Below are 11,935 nucleotides of genomic sequence, written 5' to 3'. Positions count from 1 at the left end.
CTGCTGCTGCTGCTGCTGCTGCTGCTGCTGCTGCTGCTGCCACCGCTGCTACTGCTAAATATTTCTTCGCCCCCACCAACCAAAAGGATTGCTCTTGCTCGTATCCCCTCTATCCGGACTTTGTCGCGAGTAGCAGCCCGTGTAACAGAAACGTTCGTACGACCCCTCTACCCCTACCCCTCCCCTCTCCCCTATCCCACCCAACTCTACGCGCGCACGACGCGTGCATTCTACAACTCGCGTATTCAATATTGAGATGATTAGAATCATTCGACGACGTCACTCGTGTCACCGATTTATTTACTTTCGATATACACAAACTCGCGAACTCCTCCGCAGATCTGCAATGATCGTAATTTTTCATAATTGTTAATGTATATTAAAATTATACTTTCGATGTTGAATTGTCGCGTCGGATAGTCATCTTGTTAGTGGATTTCCTCACCAAGCCAATAAATAAATCAAACTAAGTAACGCAATCAATCAAGTCTATAAATTCAAAATTATAAAGGAATCAATCGATTCGTTCGTTGGCAAATTTGAAGCATTTTTGTTAATTATTTACAACATGAAGAAAAAAAAGGACCTTTCTTTATAATAGACTTTCTTTTAAAAACGAAGGAACTATAGTAGCTACAAAAGCTATAATTAATTGAAATTTAAATAAGCAACCCATTGAGTCTATCCTTCCCTAGGCTTCCCTTTCATCCTGCAAGAATGCAACAGGATAATAGAAGGAGAATTATATACGAAAGTTTGCACTTTATACGATTTATCGATAATATAATGCTTTCATGGCAAAACTCCAAGTTTATAATATATAATTTAAATTATATTTTAAAAAAAAAAATAGATGACGATTAATCTATGGTAGCTGATTAGTGAATGGAATACCAAGTAATTGAAAAACTTGTTAACATTAGCACCTCCTGAATTAATAATAATAATAATAATAATATTAGTATTAAGAAGATCATTGTCGGAAGATATTTTCGTCACGAAATTCGTATAAGCTTCGATTGATTTAACAAAGAAATATTATTATTATTATTGCCGTTGTTGTTGTTGTTGTTATTGTTAAATAATAAAAGGTAAACTATTTGTCACGTGAATTAGGGGCATTGATGTAAATGTGTTAGTAATTTTGATAAGCAACCCGCAGTGCTGTTGTGATTAACTATGAATGGACGCTGATAGCGGTAAAAGTGAACGGCGCCGCTTGAAAAATTGGTCGTAGATAAATTACGGTCAAGTTTCGCGCGCAAAATAAGAAAGAAGGATAAAAGCTTAAGAGCTTTTGATTGTTCGAGGTTCATAGTGCACATACCGGAGTTGGTAATCCGATAAATCAAATGCTCGACCTTGGTTCGACGCGGTGGATTGGGAGCCACGCGAGTTGTCGGGGGAAAAGAAAAAACCAGCCTGCGGCGAAGAAAAGTAAGAAAAGCCAGCGATCGTGAGTCGAGGGTACGGCTAGTGCTTCGAGGAAGGGCGAAGGGTGAGAGGAGGAGCAGGCGAGCCGCCACTGAGAACAGAGGGGAAACAGCACAGCGCCTGTATAATCAGGCGCTCGACACCGCGAATAGTGCGCGCATTCTTTCAGGCGTGTTTCGTCGGAACTGCTGCTGCTGCGCACTAGCGTGTTGCGCAGGTGCCGCCACCACCGCCGCCGCCACGGCCACCGCCACGGCCACCGCCACGGCCACCGCCACCGCCGTCGACACCGCCACTCGAATGACGTACCAACACCCGAGGACACGGGTCGTTTAGGCGGCTTCTTTCTTCGATCATTAAGAGCTGCCGACGAGTGCCCCGAGCCCTAGTTCTCCATCCCGCCGTCTCCGCTTTCTCGCGAGCCCCCCCCCACCACCACCACCACCACCACCACCACCACCACCACCACCACCACCACAACCGCCACCATCACCGCCACCATCACCAACGCTCTAGCTCGCTCTCATCCCCTTGCCCTCAACCCGCACCTTCGTCCCGCACCCTTGTCCTCGCCCTCACCCTCGTCGTCATCGTCTTCGTCTTCGTCTTCGTCTTCGTCTTCGTCGTTGTCTTCGTCGCCGTTGTCATCTTCGTCCTCGTCGTGAAAGACGCGCGCAGCGTGGCGGCAGCCGCTCTTTCTCGCTCGCTCGCTCTCTCTTTCTCTCTCTCTCTCTCTCTCTCTCTCTCTTATTCTTCCTCGCGCACACGTAAGCACACAAACTCACACACACACTCACTCACTCTGTTCCCCATACCCGTCCTCGTTCTCGTCCCCGTCCCCATCCCCATCCCCATTCCCATCCCCGTCTCCGTCCCCTTTCCAGTGCCCGTCCCCGTCACTGGGCTCGCTCCCCTTCCCCGGTGAAGGTCCGTGAGTGTGCCGAGGCAACCGGGAGCGCGAGCGCCTCAGTGCGCCTAGAGCCGCGGAAGGCATTGGATCTTGTGCGTTCGTTGGCGTCGCGTCATTCACGCACGCCGGAGAGACACACGCGCCTTCTTCTCTCTTCTCTCGCTTGTGCACGTGCGCGCACACGCGTTGCATAACGCTTTAGCTTCCGACTTTTCCTCCGCCGTAATGTCGACGATCCTGGCGACTTTAAGTGCGTCTCCGAATCAAGGGCGAGAGGAGGGAAGGAATCTGGCTGTCGGGCCGATTTTAAGAGACTGGATAATGTCTGTGCGGGAAAACAAGTGACCGAGATAGAGGATTGGAAAGTGTAAAAATGTGCGCGAGAAAATTGTCGATTGGGAGAAGGGTGCCGTCGTGGAAATACGAAGGTGAAACGGCGAGAAGCGACGGCACGAGGTATGTGGGAAGAAGAGCAAGACGACGCCGCTGCCGCTGCCGCCGCCACCGCCACCGCCGCCGCTCGATCGGCCGCCGGAAACGAGGCGCGCGCGATACATGTGTATGTATTGCCCCGCAGGTCGTGTGTGTGTTTGAGAACGGGGCGCGCGCGGCTGACGTCACGCTCTAGCTACCGAGTGTTTCCGTTGACTCGAGCACGAGGTTTTCTACTCCTGCTCAGTGAGTTTCTTCACCACTTATTCTTTATTTTATAACATGTTGCCACAGCTGGTCTCATCATCATCATCATCATCATCATCAGCATCATCATTATCGTAATTATCATCATCGTCGTGGTCGTCGTCGTCGTCGTCGTCGTCGTCGTCGTCGTCGTCGTCGTCGTCGTCGCCGTCGTCGTCGTCATCGTCGTCGTCTTCGTCTTCGTCTTCGTCTTCGTCATCGGAATCGTCATTATCATCGTCATCCTATTCGTCATCATACTCGTCGTCATTCTCGTCATACTCGTCGTAGTCGTCCGTCCGGTCGGTCTGTCGCCTGGTCGTCTTCGTCGTCGTCGTCGCCAACGCCAACGCCATCGCTATCGTCATCCTCATTGCTATTTATTTATTTGAACATCCCAAGTATATATTCTTTTCTCGCCTCCATTGCTGATTGGTCGAGGCGAAGTCGCGTCGCAAAAGATACGTCCAACAAATGTACGTGTACGCGCTGCGCAAAGTAGAAGGGGACCGATGCAGGCTAGTACGCGCCGAGAGATAAAGATAGAACGAGGGCGCGAGGGAGACTGTGTGTGCGAGCGCGAGAAGGTGAGAGGGAGGAGAAGCATCAAAGGAGTAACGAGTGGGTCGCTTTAACCGGTAATTGGACCATTCCTTATGCCATTGTGATAGTAATGGTCCTCGTAGCGTGGTCACGCTATTCCCCGCGCGTCCACATTCACGTCTCCACACGTTCGCGCGCACGCCCGCGTGCCTCTGCGTGTGTGTGCGCGGCTACGAGCGTTTACGGGGAGAGGAGGGTGCCGTTGGATGAGGGGCGTAGCATGAGGGGGGGGGGCGAATACGTAGCGGCATAGTACTATAGACTTCCGGCCTGCCGCCGCCCGCCGCCACCGCCACTACCACCGCTACCACCGCCGCCGGCGCCGCCGCAGGAAGTGAGACACACGTGTCCCGGGCATGTGTAAATCTCTCGCTCTCGCTTCGCCCTCCAAACGTGTATGCGTAATACTCGCGTCCCGCTTCGCGTACGCGTTTGTGTGCGAGCGTTGGTTTCTCCTCTCCTGCCACTTTCCCTTCCCCTTCTTTTCCTCTTTTTTTCCATAGCGCAAGCTATATATGTCTACTACGTAGTGCGCGCCTCTTTGGCTCTCTAGGCCGCGATACGTTACAACGCCTCTCTCTCTCTCTCTCTCTCTCTCTCTCTCATATCCCCCCTCCATCAATTCTCAACGCCCTACCCCATACCCACTATTCCTCCCTCCGTCACACCGATTCCACCGTATGTGGTGGTACGCTCGCGCGAGGGGTGCTCCCCCCCTGTCCCTCGGCCCCCCTCCTCATCATCGAATCGCCGAATTCGCTTGTCAGCTCCGGCCGGCCGCCTTCTTCGCCTGTGCTTTTATAGGTTAGGGATGATGAAATTTCGGCTCGAATTTATCGTAAGCCGGCTACGCACGCCGACGACTGTGCTCTTGCAGCTCTTACGCCGACGTAATTAGTCACACTGGATTCCTGGATGTATATGAAGTTTCGGCTCCTATCTGCTCGTTCGTAGCATCTCGCGTCCTAGGGGAAGCACTTTTTGCCGATACGCTGATAGAGAACAGACCATTTTTATTAACGGGATTTTCAGTTGATGCGATCAGTGCTTATCCGCTAAACGACCTCCACGATTATATTCCTAATATTAATTGAATGTAAGGTTTTTATAAAAATACATCCTCCCGATTCGCATACAGTTAAGCTTTTTGATACGAGATGTTTCCATATATTTCGCACATTTTTACAAGCATTCGCCTACAATGTAGATTAATACGTTCGTTTTGACACTTGTTGCGTGCAGTCAAAGACACGATATAAAATATTTTTTATTGCGCGCATGTATACACTGTACATTCGATTTGGCTTTTTTCTTCCCTACCCAACGACCCCACAATTGGCTACTAATAACAACGATTTTTACCAACATTAAAATTATATAACGTTTGTTCAAACTAAAAAAATGATTGAGAAAGTTTTTATTAAATATTATATGAATTCGAACTATTTTAATATCGTCTTGATCCGTACTATTTGACCATTTGCGTAGCAGATCAAATTGAAATTTAATAGCATTTCTTATCGACTTTGTCTGTTTCATTTAGACGCGGGCGCGCGCGAACACACACACACACACACACACACACACACACACAAAACATACACAAACTCACACAAATCACACGAATATAAAAGGAAAACTTAAGCTATTTAGCTTATCTTTTTTCTGAAACATTGTCAAGAAATATACGTAGTATATTTTATATTAAAATAAAAAATAAAAAATAAAAAAAAAATTGAATGAAAAGAAAAAGAGAGCTAGATAGTTGCTATTCGACAAAGGGTTAAAGACCTTGAGCATTAAATCAATACACGGCAAGACATCGTCTCCGTTACTCGCCTCTCATCCCTCCTCGTAAATGAAAAATAATATCCTGCTTTGCCTTCTCGCATCATCTTTTTTATTTTTCTGTCTCTACATTCTCATGACCGTATAATCCGGTATGTAGGAAAAGTCGGCGCAATACCTTTAAGTAAACATTGCGTCTTTCATATTATTATAATATCGCGTGCGTAGTTAATATCGCCTGCAAACAGTGCCTTCCAGCTAGATATGTAATAAATTCTTTTTCCGTTTCGAGTGTTTGGCTCATTACGAAATACACGATTTATAAATTACAAGACTGACTGAGAATAACGAATCAGCAAAGCGAATAAAAGTAATAGGACGTAAATATCCTAATTTGCCAATAGTTTATAAACGATGTGTCTAATAGAGTCCAACAATCGCCAACGGCCAATGACATTTTGCAGCCCATCAAGTATTATTAAGTATTTCTCGAATTTAAATAAACATAACTAATAGCCAATGAGCAGTTATTCGCATTAAATACATTCTTTTACAATTTGAGCGCGTATTAAATGTACTTATCACGGCTCGAGTGGGGAGCCCGAAGAGACTGTAGAGTCGCGTCGAAGCTTGGGAATTCAGCTCGCGGAATTTTGAGATTCGAGCGCGAGCGTGCGAGAAGGAGAGAGGGAGCGAGTAAAGAGCGAGCGCGTTCGCGTCATCGTCATCGTCCTAAGATGCCTCGACGGGGTGGGGTGGGGAGGGGGGGCTGCGCTCAGGGATGTCTTTTTTCCTTTCCCACGCGAGTGAGTGAGCGAGCGAGCTAGAGAGCCAGAAAGCCAGAACGAACGAACTAACAAACTAACGGACGGATGAACGAACGAACGAACGAACCAATGAACTAACGGATGGACGAACGAACGAAAGAACTAACCAACGAACCAACGAACCAACCAACCAACAACCAACCAACCAACCAACCAACCAACCAACCAACCAACCAACCAACCAACCAACCAACCAACCAACCAACCAACCAACCAACCAACCAACCAACCAACCAACCAACCAACCAACCAACCAAACAACCAACCAACCAACCTACCAACCTACCAACCTACCTACCTACCAACGAACCAACGAATGCGCGCGCGACTCATTATGAATGAATTTTCGGCCTCGGATTCAGTATTCCCCTGTCGCGCTTGACCAGTGGCTCTCAGTCCCGGTATTTGCATTCCATTTTTTTTTCTCGCTCCTACTACTACTCCTTTTCCTCCTCCTTTGCCACTACAACCGTCACCTTCTCCTCCTCCTCCTTCTCCTCCTCGCATTATACGTTTTTAGCGGATGTACGTACGCCGCGTGAGAATGCCTTTTCGTAGAATTTTATTTTCGTTGGCTAACGTTATTTTTTTTCTCTTCTCCGTTTCGTTTTCTTTTTCTTTCTGGTCCGGCCTCCATTCAATTCTACATTTTTCTAGGTTAATACGTTGCAGCTTTCCCATTGCCGCGATCATGATCGAATATTACGCAATTGTCTTCCTTCTTTCGAACTTGATATACAAAAATCAACATACCGCTCTTGAGTTAGACATAACATTCTTTTAGTCGGAGTAGAACGTACCTGGAATTGTGGAGTGCAAATTGTTTAGAATTGAAGCACGTTGATCGAGCCGTCGTTGCTAAAACAGATTTTTCAGTTGACTCGCGTCGATTTCCAAGATGAATTTAACGATTTTACGTCTTCTCCGATAATTTTGAATTTCATCTTAAAATGGGCGAATTTTTATTCAACCGCAAAATATAAATGAACATGGCAGTCGTCACATTTTCAAAATTTAACACATATATTAGGATTTACGGCACACGTCTCGTAGCCTCAATTCGTATAACAGCCAACGAATTCATTTCGAAAACCGACCTTACTTAATGTCAGGACCTTGTTAGATTAACCGTCGTTGTAATTGCAGAGATTAGAGACGTGTCTAGGAAATTTTGCACATTATCTGAGGTAGCCGCACTGATCGACAAAGAAGTCATATCGCAGGGGGTCGACATAACAGTCGAGCCGCCGCATTGGATCCCCCCCTCCTCCTCCTCATCCTTACCCTCCCTCGCCCTCCCACCACAACCAACTAACGTACCCCTGTACCCCACCTCCTTGTCTGCCCTCCTTATTTATCCGTGGTCGAGAAGGATGTGCGATTAAATAAAAAACGAATTGAGGTCGCGCCCCTTTCGGAATTAAAATGTTCCAGCGTAGTTTAGCGGAACTTGGAATGAGGACTGACTGCATTCTAGACTTAACAGAGGCCGACGGCGACGACGATTGCAACGACGGCAAGTCATGTCCAGGAATCTGGTCGCTCACGCTCACCGGATGCAATATCACGATAATCCCGTAAGCCGATGCCTTTTCCCTACTCTCCTTTTGCTCTCTTTCCAACCTTCATTTTCTCCATTCCTTTGTGTTCGACATTTCCCTACCTCCCTCCGATCCCTTCTCCCTCCCTCTCACTCTCTCCCCCTATCTATCTCTCTATCTCTCGTATCTCGCTTCTACATCTGTGCACCTTCTTTGAATAGATATATACAACCTTTGCTCTTGAATTAGTTTTTCTCTTCTACCATCCACCGCGAAAGATATTTTGTCTTGTGCGACTTGACAATTACATAAACCTGAATTATGAAAGCTATTTATTAAATATATTATTCGTTGATTAAAATTAAAATCTACTTTTCCTTTTTTGTAATATCCTAATCGAATATCAGTTTTGATATGAATCAGCATGCAATAAAAGATATCACAACAGAAAATAAATTATTCATGATTGTAAATTGGATCTAATAATAGGGAGTTTTATATAAATTGACTATAAATAGTGTCAGCATAAATTTAACCAAATGTAAATTGGCGCTTATAAATAAATTACTACAATATCATTTCAGTGCTCATTTTACAATACCGATTTCTGCACGCGCAACATTTTCCTATGGATATAATTTTTAGATTCTTTAACATGACATCGGGAACAGATGCGCAATGTCATCTCGATCGTCATTTCGATTAATCCACTTTATTTCCTCGTTGATGAAAATAACAGATAATTTTCTTAAACAATCAAAAGCTTCGCTGATGAATGAACGTCAAGTCTATAGCCGATGTTGCGCTTAAACTCACACTTACCTCTATTCTACAGCATTTGTTCATCAATCCCCCCCCCCAACCACCAACCCCCATTTTTATAACGATCGACCATCCGACGGCTCTCGTTTTCCTTTCCTATATTTACATAGTTCAACGCGCCGTTTCGACGCAAGTACGCGCGCAAGCCAATCAGCTTGCGTCATCGGCTGTCGAGTCTCCTCCTCTTCTCTCTTTCACTCTCTCTTTCCGTCTCTGTCTTCTCATAGTCACGCAACTCAACAGCTCAAGAGTACACTATCTTCGTTCCAATACGATTTTGTAAATATTTTTTATGATGAGTAAAAATTACTTTAGAAGCATTTTGCCCATACATAAATATCGTACGCTTTTATAATCAAAAGTTTATTATAGCGAATCGAACATTTTTTTTTTTTTTATACCACCAGATACATTTACATTAGCGACAAATTTTTTGCGAGCCCACACGCGCGCAAACAATGTATGTAGTCGTGACGATATAATTACGATAAAATTTTATTTATAAAAATATGTCTCAGATTTTTACTTCTTACATAAAACTTATACAAGGAGGAAGAAATAACATTACGCATTCATTCATTACAGCGAAATATGTCAACTCGACTTTACAATAATGGATTCTTTTTTTTCATAACTGTATGCGCTTGAAGTTTCTGTCCAACGCTCCTTTAAATTCATAAGAAAAGAATTAAATATTTATAACTTTAATATTAAAAAAAAAAAAAAAAAAAAAAAAAAAAAAAATCTTTAATATAACCAAATGGATTGATATAATGATCATATGTTCAATTACGCTAGTATAAAACATGTGCATTGTCACTTTTACGTTATTATCTCATTCTCCAAAATCAATTACGAAATAGTCGAATGAACACTTTGGAAAAGAATTTCTTTGTATCTAAATTAACTCTGTACTTAAAAATTCACAATGATGAATTGAACAATTATTCAAATACGTGATTTACAATAATTATGATAGTAATAACAAATATTATTGTGTAAGACAATTTTCTTAGAATAGGAAATGATCGATGGTCTTTAGAGGCGTTTTAATAGATAAAGCTAAAGCAAGATTATTTATTAATTAGTTATTTGTGAAATGGATGAAAGATAATGTAATATATAATGTTGCCTTATTTACCCTCTGATAGCTTATTTTAAATAAAATTCAATGCATACTAATATTAAATTATTTGGCACTCAATGAACTTGTTACAATTGTTAAAAAACTTGTAAAAAAAAATTTCACAATCAACTTCCATTGGTTTGAAAACAAAAATGAAAATACAAACAAAACAACACAAAAAAAATAGAAACAAAAAAACCTATTTAGTTATTACTTAATTTATTTAGTTTTTTTAAGACAGTTTGTTTTGTATACAAAACGAGACAGCCTAAGTTAAACTGTTAACCAATCGTTCATGGAACGCATATTTCTTATTTTTATACACAAAGTAGATAATAGACTTGAATTTCCATGAGAGTTATGTACGCGAAGAAAGATTTATTATATCATTAAAATTGTTGTTTTTCCACGGACAACTTGGAGTATCGATATTAAACATTTTGATTAACGTTTATAACTTACGGTCGATATATATATATATATATATATATATATATATATATATGTATATATATTTTACTCCTAATTGATAGAATTTTTTTTTAATCTAGAGTCCGATGACTTGCATAATGTTAAAATAAGTATTTTAAATTGGAATTTAATGTTCGATTGTATCTACCGATTATCAAATCAATTTTTTCGTCATAGTAGTAATTATATTCGTCATTCTGTTTATTAAAACATTATATATCTTAATTTATTATAAAAATCACTCCACGAGGTATTGGTTTATCTAATCGAAACAGCCATTTGAATAATAATATAAATGTTATTTCACTTCTTATTAACGTATGTGCGAATAGCATGGATAATATGGCAAAATCTAAAAGAAAAAATAGAAAAGAAAAATGCCACGATAATGGAAACGATTAAGTATTAAAGCGGTAAGGGGAGCAAGAGCAAAAGTACATTTGTTGCGCTTACCTCGTTTATTCAAAATTTCTGCATAGATTAAAGCATCTAAATTGCCTAATAGATCAGTGCTGGTGTTAGTGAGCTACTGCTGCTGCGCAACGGCTGTTGTGAAATATCTTAAACTTTTTTCATAGACAAGGCTCTGACCAATAGAAAGGCAAAAGAGAAATAAAAAAACAAATATCCAGGAGTAATGGAAAGTTTATAACAAGCATCTTTTTCACACTTTTCGCAATGACGTAGAAGTTATGGGTTGTAAAAACGGTTTACTAAAAAGAGCGATTATTTTATAGATATTCAAATTGGAAAGTATTTGGTTTACTATAAATAATTCTGCCTTAAACGGCGCACTTTCTAAAATGAAAGACGTTAAATTTGTTTAAACAATGCGGAAACGATCGGACGGCAGCTTCCCTTATTGCGAACGTCACCAAATTAATTCTAAAATAAAATCCGCTAAGAAGAAAAAGGTCTGCCCCCGGGGTCTCAGCGCGTAATTAGCGCTATCCCAGCGAGCGGACGATCGCCTTTTAAGATTACATAACGAGCGGTCGGGGTCCCAAAGCATCTCGTGGCCTTACCTTGAGAAAAGCGCGCGCGCGCGTGCGCATACGGTACCAACCTGCGGCGGGGTCGCGGGCGGCCGGCCCCGGGGGGGGGGGGGGGGGGGGGGGGGGGGGGGAAGCTAGAAGTACCAATCAAGCTGGAATTTCCGCGGTTTGAGAACCGCAACTGCTATACTCTTGCGCACGTTGTATTATGATGGTTGAAGCGGCGGTGGGTCGACGCTCGCGCGAACGCGAACAGAGAGAGAAAGGGAGAGAGAGAGAGAGAGAGAGAGCGCCAAAGGACAGGTACTCTTGGAATGCTGTCTTCGAGGTTTGTCGAGTTTCTTGAGGGCCGCGGGGCTGTACATGTGTGTGTCTCGTCGATTCATCATGGCAAGGCTGAGGGGATTGATACAATTGTTATTTTATTTTATTACTTTTATATGCTCGTTGTCTTCGTTAGGCTCGTCGGCGCGGAAATTCAAAGTTAAATTGCAGAATTTCGGTTTCCAACGACTCTATTAGCCATTTTGTGCAATTCAATATTAACTATGATAATCTCCATTTGTTAACCTAAGAAAATTATATTTCCTTATTATGCATGTTGCCACTGTTGCCAGACTCACGCGATGAAATTTCATAAGTCTTTCGGTTAGGTCAATTTAAATTATCGAACATTCCATATCTGACTACATACAAAAGTGCTTTATTATGTCGAATGTTTATTTTGACATAACAGACGA

The 11,935-nt window shown here is 42.8% G+C and overlaps 1 protein-coding gene across 5 annotated transcripts in view; it reads left to right on the top strand.

Moving 5' to 3' along the window:
• Positions 1–11,935, top strand: part of LOC105360079 (serine/threonine-protein phosphatase 4 regulatory subunit 1) — a 316,542-nt gene that overhangs the window by 236,508 nt on the left and 68,099 nt on the right. Inside the window, exon 1 of one of the 5 annotated variants that reach the window (XM_011496866.1) lies at positions 2,384–3,022. The exons of the other annotated variants lie outside the window; for them this stretch is intronic. The gene's annotated coding sequence lies outside the window, so the exon portion shown is untranslated. Of the gene's footprint in view, positions 1–2,383; positions 3,023–11,935 lie in introns of those variants that run through there. 5 annotated transcript variants of the gene reach the window in all.

Source organism: Ceratosolen solmsi, unplaced genomic scaffold (genome assembly GCF_000503995.2).
Source record: "Ceratosolen solmsi marchali unplaced genomic scaffold, CerSol_1.0 scaffold13, whole genome shotgun sequence".
Classification (NCBI taxonomy): Eukaryota; Metazoa; Arthropoda; class Insecta; order Hymenoptera; family Agaonidae; genus Ceratosolen; species Ceratosolen solmsi.
This window is presented reverse-complemented; position numbering and strand designations above follow the sequence as displayed.